The sequence below is a fragment of the Osmerus eperlanus genome, chromosome 6 (assembly GCF_963692335.1).
Source record: "Osmerus eperlanus chromosome 6, fOsmEpe2.1, whole genome shotgun sequence".
NCBI lineage: Eukaryota > Metazoa > Chordata > Actinopteri > Osmeriformes > Osmeridae > Osmerus > Osmerus eperlanus.
Genome location: NC_085023.1, coordinates 9,919,906 through 9,933,751, shown reverse-complemented (window position 1 = coordinate 9,933,751; position 13,846 = coordinate 9,919,906).

The window sequence follows — 13,846 nt, the reverse complement described above, 5'->3', positions numbered from 1 at the left end:
AGAAAGCTTTGCCTTCACCCAACTTACCAGTGCAGGGTAACAGTCAGTCAATCTCCATATGTCGAAAGAAAACACGAGCAAAAATAATAATTGTAGCCTACCCCTTAACTTTCTATCCACCAGGGACATCCTACAACAAAATATATAAGAGGAGATCAATCTCAATTAGTAATACCTCCTTTGCAGTCCAAATCTCAAAACAATACCTGTAGATCAGCATGTTTGCGAGCCAAGATGGCAAGGGTGGGGTACTTGCATTAACGAATTCATGCAAATGCAAAATAGGCATGCATTATGAACGAGGGGATGGCAGGGTGTGGGGGGTTGGGGGGTGGGGTGGGGGATACTTCAAAGGACCAGGGAGAAAAGCGAGCAAAAGGCTTTATTTTTGTCCAGAGGAGGGGACGTGAAAAGGAAGACGAGCAAGACAGGGAGTGTGACTTTGAGGTGAGCTTATGTAATCGCAGTGACATCTTCATTGAGAGACCATCTCTACTGGGGCGCTGAGGGGTATCGTAGATGGGGGCTGTTGGATAGACGAGAGCGGACCAGGGAGAGCCGTCGAGGCACTGCGTTTAGCATAATCCCAGAGGCCATTGTGAGAGGAGCTAGTGAACGACTCACAGTTGCCAGCTGAGATTTCACCAAAGCGCAGCAGATCATGAAGAGAGGGCGGGAGGGAGGGAGAGGGAGCAACATGAAGGGCAGTCTGGAGGTGTGGGGAAGAGCGACAGAGAGGAGGAAGCGAAGGAAGGAAGGGAGGAGCATGGGAAAGAGGGAGAAAGAATAGAGGGAGTGAAGGAGGAAGAATGATAAGTAGGCTTTTAGAGGTTACTCTGTCACGAGGTTATGGGTGCAGTGAGTCACAACGTGTTCAAGGGAGGAGAAAAGATGGAGGCTTGGAAGGTTTTGGGGTGAAAAAAGGCTGAAGCCTAAGGATAACGATCACCAAGTCTTTCCACTGGGTGGACTGCACCTGCCGTTGGGGACAGGCTTAATACAGGTTCTATCCGGTCACACAATCAATGGCGTCTTTGATTCCACACATTGGCCAGGGATGATAAAAGACATCTACATATCATTTATTTTGCTTTTTTGTCAACTAATCTGGCATAGATAAAGCATGTTATTGTGTCATAATCCTTTGATAGCAGCCCAGAATGTGGCAGAAGCCATGTGGTAGTAGGAACTGCTGGTCCGAGTATACTGTACTGTGTTTTGTATGATGACATTAGTAAAAGAGTCAGTGTCATGTTGTAGAGTCAGGAAGGTGACAATGAAGAGCAATTAGCTGACACAAACCAAATCACCAGGGTAGGTAGAAAAAAACATTTGGGGTGCTAAGTCATGCTAATGACAACTTAAATGTGTGCAGGGGTCTTTGAGTTACAGACGGCAGAATCTCTCCAGGTGATTGTGAGAATCTTAAGCACCTTCACAGTTGCCTGCAGAGATTATCCAGTCTGTCCCGAGAATCCACAAACACACATGCACTCACACAAGCTGAGGTGGCCACAAATGCAGTTTCTTCTCTAGGTGTCACCATACCAGATGGTTAACATAAACTCTGGTAAAGAAAAGAGCCTCAACCATCACCCATTAGGCTAACACACGCACCCTGTGTCTCCCCGTTACCTAGGGTCCCCTGGTTACCATGGTGATAGGGAGAGGGCACGTGCCGTCCATTGTTGGGTTGTATCCTCTGGGGTCAGCACATGCCTGGTTTGGGGTGAAAGGTCACTCGGTTTCTTCTCTCTGAGGTCAGCATTTGACCCCTGCTGACACTGAAACAAATTGACAGGGGGAGAGAAGAGAGGGAAAAGACAGAGGCCAAGTTTACACATGGATTTTACACATTAAATTGAGTATTTATACTGAAACAGCAGTTGAGTTTGACAGAGTTTTTTAGTTTCTTTAGGTTAGAAAGGGATAGTTTTTAATAGGAATGTTATTTCCTAAGCCATGGCACCCTCTTGTGGTTGATTATATATGGTTTTGGTAATAACATGACAGAGACACAAAGTACCATCATAACATACTGTTAAGGGGGCAATCATTTATTATACAGTGTATCTATTATGTCAACCAGTGTAACATTTATAACATTTATAAAAATCACCGTACAGGGGACAAACCCTCTTTGTTTCAACTTACTAGGAGAAAACAATCGTTTTTTTTAAGTTATATATTATATACTGTATAAACTACACACATATTCTACTGAGTCTGCATGCGAGTCGATTTATTTAGGCCACGGCGAGGCAGAGACGTTGACAAAGGAGAAATCTTAAGTTTATTAAAGAGAACAGGCTGACAGTCCACACTTTGTTAGGCGCTGAAAGGACAGAGTGGTTTTGACAGGCCTTACCTCTTAAGCTGTGGGTCCTGCTGGGCCCAGCACAGCTAGAGCTAAATGCCATCTGTCTGAACTTCATGGATTTTTTCAGTTATAGTTTAGCATAAAATTCATGCTAAACCCCTATTGTTAAAAAATAAATATATGTTATCTAGTTTGTGTCTGGCACTGGTTAACATTTGCATGATGTTTTCTTGTGAAAATGCATATGGATGCAGAGTATTTATAGGTTACACAGCAAGAAACAATCATGACACTCCTACACAAGCTGGTGATTTTATGTGTAGTGTTGATAGCAACAGAATGCAATTGTATTTCTAATGTCCACTGTACGGGACTGTACAGGGTAGTATTGCACAGTTCTAAACTTGCATAGTACTGCAAGGAGGAGTTCTGCTGTACAGCACTGTTGGGGGCACTCTTGGGGTTATATGGGACTGTTTGGAGGTTGTATGGTGCTGTGCGTGTCTGCATGGGTCTGTACAGGGCTGTTCTGGGGCTGAATGGGGTTTACTAGGCTGTACTGAGCTGTTCTTGGGCAGACCCTGGTACTGTGGTGGGGAAGGGACCACAGTTCTTTAGTACCTCGTTCCAGTTCTTTAATACTGTACAGGGAATGGACGGTAAAGACAATTCTCACTGTTTATATCTGCCACATGCAAAAATCCATTGAATTATACATTGGCTTTTCAAACTAGAAGGATTTTTGTTTTTCAAATCGTCCAGAATAGCGCTTTTTGAATGGAACCTCCATTCAACATGGAGTCTATGTTTCAATAAGCCTATTTCACACATCGATGACTCCCATCCACAATACAATAGAGTACAATACAATTCATAACAATACAATAACATAACCATGTGAACTATGGTCTTCAGCCATTCACTGTGTTGTCAAACACGTTAGCTGTCATGTCGACAACCTCGGAGACCAGTGGTCAACATGTCAGCTCGTGTTAACACTTCATTAAAAGACTGGTCAGTTGCTGTGGATACAGCAGTCTGCAAAATAGACACGTCATTTGTCTGTTGGAGTTCAATTTGTCAAAGGGAACTAATACAATGGATGGAGCCATCAGAGTTATGAAAAAAGTCTCATAAGAGCCCTCCTAGAGAGACTCATTGTGCTCTGTGGTAATAGTAGGCCTACTGTGTGTCTGGGGCTGGATGGAAGGTTCTGAAGGGATGTCGAGACATGGGTGTGTGTCTGTACATGTGCCAATATGTGTGTGTACGCATGAACTGATCTGACATGTCTATTTGTCACAACCTTTCTGTTAAGAAGGGCGCTGCTAAAGAAGGAGAGAAGTAAAGAGGGAGGTATCGTAAAATGGATGTAGAGAGCATTGTTAGTGTCACAATAAAATAAGGATATGTAAACCAGACTTGGCTATACACTCTACTAAGTCTCACTTTGTGATAAGTTCTATTCTGTATTTATTTTCATCTTTTGTCTCGTCCACATTTCTTATTTTTATTTTTACCATGGATCTACATCACTGATGATGTATTTCAAGAAACAAATGCAGAATGTCTGCAATGCTTTGATAGCTTTTACACACACAGGAGAGTATACCACAGATGAGCTGTCGGTTAGCAAAGAATTCAGCCTGTTCTTTAAATGTCTACAGACAATTTTCATAGAGCTATGGAGACCAGTTTTTTAATTGCCAATCCGTCTCCTGTGTGTCTGGGTCCCATTTTGCCTTTGTAGCACTCCAACAGATGAAATGGGCCGATGGCACATCAAGCTCCACTGTCTGTCTAGATCATATTTACATCCCAGGCCCAATATTGGATGCATAATTTTTCCCAACACACTTTCACGCTCATACACAGAATACATACACACATACAGACAGCCGGGGAGAAGTGTGATTATAATTTCATAGCCTACCGTGTATCAGACGACGAGGCAATTTCCTGCCATTTAAATGTGAATTTATGCCTCACGTAAACGAGAGGGGATTCGATTTAGGCCCGTTGGAGGACTGACCTTTTCCCAGAGTTCTTTTCAGGTCTGTCTACCAGGTGGACAAGAGTGGTGCCCAGGACTTATTATTATTATTATTATGACACATTACTATTATAATAGTTTCCTGACACCAACGACATTGGATGCCTCTCCATCCTACTAAACCCTCACCTTCGAAAGCACCTTAAAAGCTCAGTTCTAATGTGGCTCAGATTCCTAGAATGTTATTTAAACCCAATGCCAGAACACATCCCTCAACAACAAAAAAATCTAGATTTTTTTTTATTGTTGTTTGCAACATTACAATAGCAGCACCTACTTCTCAATCTCATTGTGGACCTAATATCCATATTTCACGCCTGCAAGCTGACTTTGGTCATTCTCCCCAACATCTCCTCCAATGGAGGTTCAGTCCTCTGTGTATAGACAGGTGGCCTAATTGGTCCATGTTTCAGTAGGTCACCTATCAACTGAGTGCGCTACATAACATGGCTGTAGTAATATGTGACCTTTTCAACAAGCTTTTTATGACAACCAGAAGAGCGCAGCGGTCCATACAGTGTACCCCACCAGGCCTGAGTACTCTCTCCCAATACGTCCAAATACCACACACCACAAAGTATTGTTTACCGTATGGCCCTGTTTCCACATCCCACAAAAATGTTATACCAATTTTAGGTCATGAAGGGATGAAGTTTAATGACGCTTTCTCTTACAGACTGTGCCTGTAAGAGACTTTGCTCTGTCTCTGGCAGGGTCTCATCAGAGATTCTGGAACACGTTCTGTGTCCTATGGGTTGTCCTGTCCCAAAACCTTTTTCCCTCCTCTTCTACCTCCTGGGCTTCCTCTAGCACAGTGCACACACACACCTGTCACTTCCCCAGTTTCAAACCAATAGTTAGCGTTCACATTTTTCCATCTGTATGTCTCACTGTGTAAGGAACACCCAATAGACAGGCAGACAGGCAGAAAGGCAGGCAGGCAGGAAGACAGGTAAGCAGGTAAAGTGCTGTGTAATTCTGCCCAGAGCAGCAGCCCAGGGGAGTCGCAGAAGAGCACTGTGGCTCACTATTGCTATGTGATTGATGGCCTCTGTCTGGGCAATAGCTGACTGAGCAACATGTACATCTCTCTTACGAATACACTTAAGACATGTGCAAATAGACACCTTACGTGTACACTCGCACACATGAACAAAACCTAAACAGAAGCACACACTCATACCATGGTCAGTACAAGCAACGTGTGAGACACATTCCGACGCAACAATATGTACAGTGTATGCAGACACACATCATTTGTCTTTCTGTCCGTCCCCCGTCTTGTCTCTATTGGCCCCTGGTGGGATGTGATATGTCTGATTTGGCCATTGTCCAGTCTGGGCTGTCGGCCATCGAAACACGCCCGAGCCCCGGCAGCCAATCAGGCAGAGCGAGCGCTGCTGACACATGGCTAAAGCAGGGCAGAGCAGCAAGACCCTGCAAGGCGCAGAAACATCAGCATGGCAATGCTCTTCTAGCTCATTGTCAAGTAACTTGAAGAATATTTAAATGTGTGAATAAACTGGCCCTTGCAGTGATTCAGATACATATCCCTGCCACAGCTACATAGTTTGCAAGCAAAATGTATATTATATAATTCTTCACTGATGGATTCATCTACACACACAGCAAATGTTTATCTCTTGAATATTTACAGTATCATGCAGCGACACACAAGTAATCCAATGCAAATGGAGTTGACCAATAACAGCATGTGTCATCAAAGAGCACCACATTATGCAGGAGTGCCAGTGATTGATGGTGCATCCCCTTTTCCTTGAGCCTTCTGGGTGACCTTTGACTCTTTAACCCCTATCCTCGAGAGGTTAAACTTATTACCCTCTGGCTCCTGCCGTCCCTGGTGTGTAAAAAGGGAGATTGAAGGATGACCACTGCTTTAGTCATACTGGCCACTTTGCGACCAACCCCCTTGCCAGAGGGCTGACCACCAGAGACCTGAGGGGTGACCCTCAGAGCAACACACGCTACACAGATAATTTTATTGGGTCGATATGGATCTATGAAAGGGGGAACAGCTTTAACCCAAAAAGAGGGAGAGAGGAGAAGAGAAAAGGGGAGAGGTGGCAAGAAAGACTATATGTAGGACAGATTGAGGTCTTCTGTCTTTCTTTTTCTTTTTACAAATGGCCGTAGTTGTGATAATATAAATAGTGAGATGATATGGTCAAAGGATTTACACCATTAGCAAAACAACTAAACATTACGCATAAAATTAGCAGGCATTATTGGGCTGTACTAATTTATAATGTCAAATATGAAATAAAAACAAAATGCAAGGAGGTACAGACCCAACAGGCAACAGTAAATATACAGCTTTATGTGCTACATGTCTGAAACAACAATTATTGCCACTACTGTGACACTAACACATTTGCTTAGTCATCTATAGGCATGCTTTGCCAGGATAATTCAAAAGCTCTGTATTTGAGACAAGTTGCGTGAACATTCAATATTAAACTAAAATAAGACATTTAGCCATCAAACATTTATGAGGAGTATTTTTAGTCTCCAAATGTTCTGTAATGTAGTTCTAGCTTGTTGCATTGGACCTAAACCTGGGACAGACAGTTGCGTCAGTTTGCCAGCATGCCACACATATGCAATCCTCATACACACACATACACACACACAAATATGGGGATAGGGATGGGTCGGAATGGATTAATGTGTAGAAGCAATTAACAAGCCAATGTTTTGGCCTTCAGCGGTAGTTTACATCACTTTTAGTACGGATAGTGAAGAAAACATCCCACATCAGAATGTTAGAACTGTGCGGAATTTTGTCAAATTAGTAGACACATTTTGTATTTATACAAACTGCCTCGCTTGCTTAACTGTTGCAGTAAGAGCTTACAGAACCCTAGGCACACAAACACACACCAATATATTGTGCTGTTGCAGCGGTTGCAGCGTTAATCACAATCATTAGGTAAATAATTTATGCTCTCTCCCCTACAGATAAATATATAACGAACAACCTTAAAAAGATTTATGACCAAGATATCTGCAATAGTCTCTACTGATCTACAGGAGAAGAACATACTGGAGGTCCATTAAAGTCACCAGACAAAATGTATTTTACAGTCTATATAATACTAATGGTTGGACCCAATACATCACAAGTCAAACCTAACTAGTGGCTATTTAGACGAGGCTCCATTCTAATAAAGTTAGAATCCACCTCCATGGTACAGAATGTATGTAAACAACTGCTGCATGCACACACACATGCACACAAACTCTCTGCTGCTTTCTTTCTCTATCTCGGTCTCCCCTAGACAAGCCACACTACAAGAGAGGGGGGAAGCACATCTTGAACCAAAAGGAGCACCTCTCAGAGAGAGTGAAAGAAAAGAGAAGTAGCATATTATGAAGGGAATAGGAAAGAAATCATGAGTATCATACCTTATAGAGAATCCAAGTAATCAGAAGACACCTGCAGAACATGCCACGGACTATCCAGCAGACCTCTTTACAGACTGCTCCTTCACTGAGGCGCGTGTGTGTGTGTCTCTGCCAGTGGCGGATACAGGGGATCCTCCCACTAGTCCTCAAGACTGTGTCTCCTTCCTGGGGTAGAGAGGTAGGTGGGGCCACCGCAGTAAGGCGCTCACACATCCACGCACGCGCACACACACACACCCAGCGCACACACACACACCCAGCAGAGACTCGTATGCACCGACCAAGCTCTCGTTATTGTTCGACAGAGGTTGATCTTCTTCTTTACATTTTTCTCTCTGCCTTTTTACCTCACCCGCTGTCCGGTCCTTTGCTCCCTCCTTTTTACACATGGTTGTGCTCTCTCCCTGCCTCGTGGTCCCGCTCTCTTCCTCCGTCTGCCTTCCAGTATCTCTGTTGCCCTCCTTCTCTCTCTCCCTCCTCCCACCCCCTCCCTCTTTCTCTGACTGTACGTTAATATTAACACAGTCCCATTAATCTGCAGAAGAGACAGACATATGTTGTTTCTGGCTGGTGGTCCACAACCTGCTAGACTCCTGGTGTGTGTGTGTGTGTGTGTAAGCGTGTGTTTTGGGCGGGGGGTGCGCCTCCCTCTGCCTCTAGTCTAGGATTAAAGTCGAGGCAATCAGAGAACATGGGGTGGTTGAAACTAGAGAAAGAAAGAGGCTATGCGAGAGAGAAACAGAAATACTGAGAAAAATGGAGAGACAAACAGAGAGAGGAAGAGTGATACAGAGAAAAATACTTTTCAATCGTTTACTTTGCCCAGCAGTTTCACACTATTATTGTATATCCTACATCAACTTTTGTATGTCTATGTATGCATGTACAGTCCGTCAAGAAAGTATTCACAGCACAAAATATTTTTCCACATTTTATTCCAAAATTGATTCAATAAATGTTTTCCTCAAAGTTCTACACACAATACCCCATAATGAGAAAGTGAAAAAGGTTTGTTTAATAGATTTGCAAAAATTAAGAACGAAAATATAACATGTATATAAGTATCCACAGCCTTTGCTCAATACCTTGTTGCAGCAATTACAGCTTCAAGTCTTTTTGAGTATGATGCTACAAGCTTGGCACACCTATTTTTGGGCAGTTTCTCCCATTCTTCTTTGCAGGACCTATCAAGCTCCATCAGGTTGGATGGGGAGCGTCAGTCATTTTCAGATCTCTCCAGAAATGTTCAATCGGGTTCAAGTCTGGCCTCTGGCTGGGCCACTCAAGGAATATTACAGAGTTGTCCTGAAGCCACTCCTTTGTCATCTTGGCTGTGTGCTTAAGGTCGTTGTCCTGTTAGAAGATGAACCTTCGCCCAGTCTGAGGTCCAGAGCACTCTGGAGCAGGTTTTCATCAAGGATGTCTCTGTACATTGCTGCATTAATCTTTCCCTCAATCCTGACTAGTCTCTCAGTTCCTGTAGCTGAAAAACATCCCCACAGCATGATGCTGCCAACACCATGCTTCACTGTAGGGATGGTATTGGCCAGGTGATGAGCGGTGTCTGGTTTCCTCCAGACATGATGCTTGGCATTCAGGCCAAAGAGTTCAATCTTCGTTTCATCAGACCAGAGAATTTTGTTTCTCTTGGTCTGAGAGTCCTTCAGGCTTCCATCTGGCCACTCTACCATACAGGCCTGATTGGTGGAGAGCTGCAGAGATGGTTGTCCTTCTGGAAGGTTCTCCTCTCTTCACAGAGCAATGCTGGAGTTCTGTCAAGAGTGACCATCGGGTTCTTGGTCACATCCCTGACTAAGGCCCTACTCCCCTGATCGCTCAGTTTGGCCGGGCGGACTCTAAGAAGATTCTTGGTGGTTCCAAACTTCCTCAATTTATGGATGATGGAGGCCACTGTGCTCATTAGGACCTTCAATGCTGCAGACATTTTTCTGTACCCTTCCCCAGATCTGTGCCTCGATACAATCCAGACAATTCCTTCATGGCTTGGTTTGTGCTCTGACATGCACTGTCAACTGTGGGACCTTATATAGACAGGTGTGTGCCTTTCCATATCATGTCCAATCAACTGAATTTACCAAAGGTGGACTCAAGTTGTAGAAACATCTCAAGGATGATCAGTGGAAACAGGATTCACCTGAGCTCAATTTTGAGTGTCATGGCAAAGGCTGTGAATACTTATGTACATGTGATTTTTTTCCTTCTTTTTTTATACATTTGCACAAGTTCCAACATTTAGAGGAATTATTTGTTTTTAATCAATTTTGGAATACGGTTGTAACATAACATGTGGAAAAAGTGAAACGCTGTGAATACTTTCCGGATGCACTGTATATGTAGGCATTACAGTTACAAAAGTATGGGCATGATCTAGCACTGTGATTGCTGATGTCAGCTATTCTCACAAAATACTCCATTTAGGATGACTGCGAGTATGTGAACTGACCTTACATACCAAACGTACTTATTGTAAGCCACGTCGGTCAAAATGACAAATATGCAAATGGACAATGTAGAGAGGCTTCAGTGAATAATCCCTGTGGGTAGGGTTTTCAGGTTTTACATTTCTTCTCCTGGACCTCTGATCCCCTCCCCTCCCCTAACCTCTACCCTCCCCTCATCTGGTCACCCAGCACAAATCCCATCTGATTCGGGGGTGTAGCCATCCCTACATAAATCATTCTCTCATTCCATTGGCTACACGGTATATTGGAGGTATTGATTTTGCCTCCCTCTCTGCCTCCTTGCTCCTGATTGCTAGGAAACGCTTTCCAACGGTCACAAACAGGAAGTGTCGCCCCCTCCCCCCTCCACACACACACAAAAACACACACATTGTTTTTACTTAGTTTGAGCGTAATGACAAACCCTGTCACACGAGGAAGGATGTGTACACTGTAAACTCAATTAATCCAGAAAGTAAATAGTAAATAAAAAATGGATATGATCTTTGTCATTTACTGTAAATAGTTTGATGTAATCAGTTTCCTCAAAGGTTTTTAGTAGTATGTAGGTGCAGTATATTCAGAATGATGCTGGAAACAGTGATGGAGTGGTATAAACTGAGAATATACAGGTTCAAATAATGTATCAAATGGACCATGTAACTGCATAGCAAAATAAAAAAGGATTAGCTGATGTACAATTAATGTAAAGTGTCACATGTAGTATACATATAGTAATACTAGCAGGAGAAAATTGGAAACATGGTCAGGTTAGACTTCAGTATAACAATATAAAAGATGATATACTCGCACATATACTATGTTTCGGATGTTTTGTTCAGTCCATTCTAGATAGCCTTAAAATATTTTTTAAATGAAAAAATCTAACTTTTGAATTTCAGCTCAAGCTAACCTTAACAGAATGACCAGCAGCCATTGCCATGACAACACAGCTAATGGTGTGCACTGACCTACGACCTGGTGGCCCTGCTACAGCTCCTCACAGGGTCATCTGGGTTCAGATGGTGATGACCCTTTCTGGTTACGCAACAACGTCATATCAACCTGCACCATCATAGTAGCGGTCAAAGTCATCAGCTAATGCACTTTACTCAAATTGATGGATCTCATACAAAAGACTGGGGAAGGATTTAATGCAGTAAGATGAAGGTAAGGTTCTGAAGAGGTAAATTAGGGAAGCGAAAGACAAATATTAGAAAAACTTTTTTTAAACATTGAAGAGGAGTTGAGGGCGTTAACAGAGCATCTGAACAGATCAGTGGGGGTTCAGAGATAGACAGGGGGAAGGGAGAGCTTAGAGGGAGAAACAGAAGAGATGGACAAGATGCAGGAGACAGAAACTGAAGGAGGACAGCGAGAGAAAGAGAGAGAGGGAGAGAGAGAAAGAGAGAGAAATGGAGAGAAAGAGAGAGAAAGAGAGAGAAAGAGAGGAGAGAGAGAGGGACTGAGAGAAGGATGGATCAGAGGGAGGGCCAGACACAAAGAGGCCAGGCCCTGGCCGGTGGCACGCGATGGGCAGATTACCCAGAGTTTCCTCCCCTAACTGAAGCATTAGGACACCTGACTGCACCCCGCCAATGGCAGAGAGCCAGGGAAGGAGGGGGCAACCGGGAGCTCGCCTTTCAACATGAGGGGCTCCTCGGCAACACAAAGAGGGATGGAGTGGGTTGGGTGAAGGAGGGGTGGTTGGGGTGGAGGGGTGGGGGGGGGGTAGAGGATGAGAAATGGGGGGGCTTCAAGCCTAACCCTTCACCATCTGCTGTCCAGGCTAAAAGGGTGGGGAGATGGGGTTGTGGAGTGAGGGTGGGTGGGGCGGAATGGCAAAAGGACTAGGACCTTGTGGCGCTAGCACCTCAATGTGAATTATCAGAAAGGAACAAACATTTGCCCCCTACCACCATCTTTCTGGCCCAGTCCGTGACATTCATGAGTTCCAGGCCAATTCTTTATGTTTTGTCCGGTTTTATTAAGAGATCAGTAATTAGAGACATTACGCGCACAGTGTGAGGGCCTGGGGTGTGACAGGATGTGTGCATGCGTGCGTTATTTTTTTGTCTGGGGCTGTTTATCCATACGGCGCAGTTTACTGTAATCAAAGCCCAGCCCAGACAAGCTATTGGGACCCCTCCCCCCTACCAGGCACAACCATCCCACCCTCCTCCTGCCCTCTCTCTCTGAATCAAATTTTAATACACATTTTACCCGCTTTTCAACGGTGCTGATGATGGTTTGCTAATGTTTTTCACCAGTATCAGTTCGTAAAAAACTGTCCAATGTCTGAATAACCGGAGAAGAAAGAGAAATCTAAAAAGATTCCATATTTCATGCGCAGAGGCTCACAATTGCAGAGAGGAAAATGATGAACAACAGACTATGACATGCAGTCCTATTTTGGTTCGAATCCTTCCCCTTCTCTTTGCATGCTTGAGAATCTGTGGGTCATGTGTGTCTCTTGCGTGTTTACAGCAGGAGAAAAGGGGGTCACAGGAGCAGACAGTTTTGTCTTGCTGAGCCATAATCTGAAAATGCTTGTAATCCCCCATTGAGGGACCTTCTGGAGCCCAGGCTAGGGTAGCAGCCAGTAGGTTAGCCGTGAAAAGAGTCTCCCTCTCCAGCCATGTGTCTGCCATGATAGCCCAGTCCTTCCAGCTGCCAGAACACACACTGAGAGGCACGGCAAAGCTGGCTCTGTGTGACATGTTGTAGAAGCCAATAACCTAATAACTTGATTGAACATACTCTGTCTTTGTTGAAAATGTATGGACTGTACTTGGTACTTTTGTAACCAAAACAACAAAACGAGGTTCCTGGTTCGGTGATTAGGCTTCATAGAACTATTTAATGACAATAACAAATAGTCTTTTCTCTCTTCTCTCTCCTCTCTCTTTCTCAAGAATAAGTGTGTGAAGCTAGTCAAACCAGACTCAGGAGGTAAACTAAATAAACTGTGTGAGGCACACCTGATTTCCAAAAACTAAAATGTCAATAAAGTGATTTGAGTATTCTATGACATTGCTGGTTTAAATTATCAATTCATTACACATTGTTATTATATTATTATTATTAAAAAAAATTTTTAACCTGGTTATAACATTACAATGTATGCAATTATTGACAAGCTATACCATTGTAATTTGTTATTGTTTTGTTTAAATTCCAAACTTATACCCTTTCCCAGTTATTCCATAATTGGTAGTTATTGAGTGTTAACAGTCTTAACAGAGACTATTGATAAATTAGAGAGGGTACAATTTCTTGGGGAAATTGCTGCTGATGCAGCTGGGGCATTTTTTTGGTACTATATCACCTCCAAATCTATTAATTAAACTACAGTAAAATGTCCTCATAAATGTACTTTTTCAACTGATATGTCAGTTTTTTGTATTAATACATACTTACTATCAAAGATTGCATTGATTAAAAAGCATACAACATACATTTGTTGCTGCTTATTTACTTTTCAAAATACAATGCAAGGCCATCCTGTGTAAAAATGTGTAAACTAAATTATGACTTAATATTACCCTTCTACTGTTTAAGCATTTACTCATATAGTATTTAATT